This window comes from Phalaenopsis equestris, unplaced genomic scaffold (assembly GCF_001263595.1).
Source record: "Phalaenopsis equestris unplaced genomic scaffold, ASM126359v1 Scaffold000002, whole genome shotgun sequence".
NCBI lineage: Eukaryota > Viridiplantae > Streptophyta > Magnoliopsida > Asparagales > Orchidaceae > Phalaenopsis > Phalaenopsis equestris.
Genome location: NW_018164444.1, coordinates 51,766,102 through 51,768,850, shown reverse-complemented (window position 1 = coordinate 51,768,850; position 2,749 = coordinate 51,766,102).

Below are 2,749 nucleotides of genomic sequence, written 5' to 3'. Positions count from 1 at the left end.
TTCTTGCCTTATATATATATATATATATATATATATGTTGAGAATTTTAGGGGCAAAGAAACGTAAAAATGGTCGCAAATCCAGAAGAAAGCACAGAGATTAACAAGGTTTGACAAAGATGCCCACGTTCTCGGGAGTAGAGCGGTAGATTTATTGACACATTTGAAAGATTAAAATAATGTCAGTTTGATAAGTCTATACTCAAATCAAGAATCTTGACAAGACAAATCCAGCGGGCCCAAGATCATTCAATTCTGACATCATTAACACAATCAAATGTCCATCAAATGTCGTTCAATCAAGGGAAATTCTCGGAGTTGTTCAATCAAAGCGATTCATATTTCTGCATTAATTGCACCAAAAAATTCTATAATATATCCCTACTCCTCTCATGAAGAGGGAATAAGTCGGAGGTGAGCTTGAAATCTGAAGAGATAGCTTGGAACTTTAAGAAATAGTTTAAGTCCAGCACCACTTATGCAGTCGTCGATCACCGCTGATCGTTATCGAGCATTGTCGATCGTCGTCGACAACCACCGACCGTCATTGAGCACTCCTGCCTCCTCACCACTGTCGGTCGTCGCTAACCATTGTCGATCGTTTACCGCTGTTGAGCACCGTTTGCCGTCGTCGACCACCACTTGTCTGTTGCCGCTGATCACTATCGATCGCTACCCGTTTCTTGCAAAAAGTTCATCCCCATGCCAGCGTTATAACTTGGGAGATCTTCTAACCATTTTTCGCATATCGGAGAAGTTGTTGCAATTGTAATCATAAATTATAGTGAAACTCATCAGCTGAGCCAGACCCTGTGATTTTTCTTTTTATAGGTTCTCAACATAAAAACTTATGATGCAATTACTATTTGTTTTTCTTTATTTTGTGCGTATGTTAAACCTTCTTATCACACTATTACGATAAACAACTGCTCTACCGTCACAAATTTTCTAGCACGCATCACGTATCATATAATAAATAATTATTTTAACTTTTAAAGAGGTGAAATAAATAATTTTCATACATAGGTGAGGTAGGGTGTGTGTTTAAATTCATGCATATATGTGTGTGTGTGTAAGTCTTAAAGAAATCTGTCTGGGCCCTAAAACTAATAATATCATCACAATTCAAATAAATACATATGGAGTGTGATGCCTTGCAACTCGTCCAGATCCTACATAAGAACTCCAACATCCCATGGCAGCTCATTCACTGGATCAAGAAGTTCTCCCTCTTAACTAAATCAACAAAAGATCATCTAGACACATTGAGGGAAAGAAATCAACCAACAAATTGTCTGGCCAAAAATGGTTGTAATAGTGGGAGAATTTTGTGCTCTACTCTCCCAAATAATTCTATTAAGATTTTGCTTCATGGAGATTCATTGGAATTCCCTTATATCAGATATAATACTCTTTTACTAAATCGAAAAGCCCCTTTTCTCATATATATATATATATATAGAGAGAGAGAGAGAAATGTAAAAACATAAAAATTGTGTGGTATGTTTGTAAATCTTCCTAAAGAGAAATGTAGTACAGAGAAATTTAATCATATAACAAGCATTCTATTAACTTCCTAATCACCTCACATACATTATAAAATGTTTTCTTCCATAATTAAAATAATCAATTATATATAATTAATAGTAATCATGATGATTAGCACATGATAACACCCATGTTTTTAAAAGGCGTTGAAGACTTTATTATATCGTTTGGTAGCAAAATACTGTATTTAACTAAGCATTCATAAATTAAGAAAATAATAATAAAAGGAGCATTTACATACATACCACACAATTCCTATGTATTTACATATCTAACACTTAAAATTTAATATTTGCATGTATATATAGATAGCAGGTAAATCTTCAGTATCACATCATAATAACACTAACATCAACTTTTAAAATGTTCATGCCTATAGAAATTATCAGATCAAAGATTTGCGACTGTTGAATTCAAAATTGTGTGGGAGACACACCAAAGGAATAAAACACTGTAGAAAAAAGAATGGTAGAGAGAGAGTGAGAGAGAGAGAGAGAGTAGTGATGAACGGTAGAAGCGAGTTTATTCGATAAATGATCCTCATTTATAAGCATAGAGGTACAAATATGAGATTACGTTTATGTCACTGTTTCATCAGGATAATAAGGGCTAATTAGTAAATCTCAGGTATGAAACTAATGAGTTCGTCGGCAGGTCCTTCCGAGTAGGAGTCTACCGATCGATATGATTATGGGCAGACCGATAAGTCAGGCTAGTGATATTTAATTGTAAGAGCCGAAGAACGAAGAGGCCAATCGGTCCGAGAGAACTTTTCTGACATGGTTTGAGCGGGAGATAACTAGTCGGTCGATTCTTCCTCCCTTCGCTGTCGTGTTTTCTTCGAACCATCAAATTTCTCAAGATTTGTACCCACACATTTTTGGTATGCAACGAACATGAAAGAAATGTACAATATGTATATAAGTTTTTAAAAATTAAAATAGAAGTCATATTTCTAACTGCCTATGCCGCATATTTGTTCTCTTTAATTATTACAAATTTGGGTATGTTTGGGACTGATGCATCTATTTGTAGAAACAACACTTCAAAACTTTGCAATAACAATTAAACTTTATTTATTTATTCCGAAAAGTCATACCATAACTTTCTAGCAGCCACCTTACATAGTCTGATCAAACCACAAAACGCTACTTTCATCTGCAATTTTTTGAAAAAATAATTAGAACATAGCTTTCCTAAAC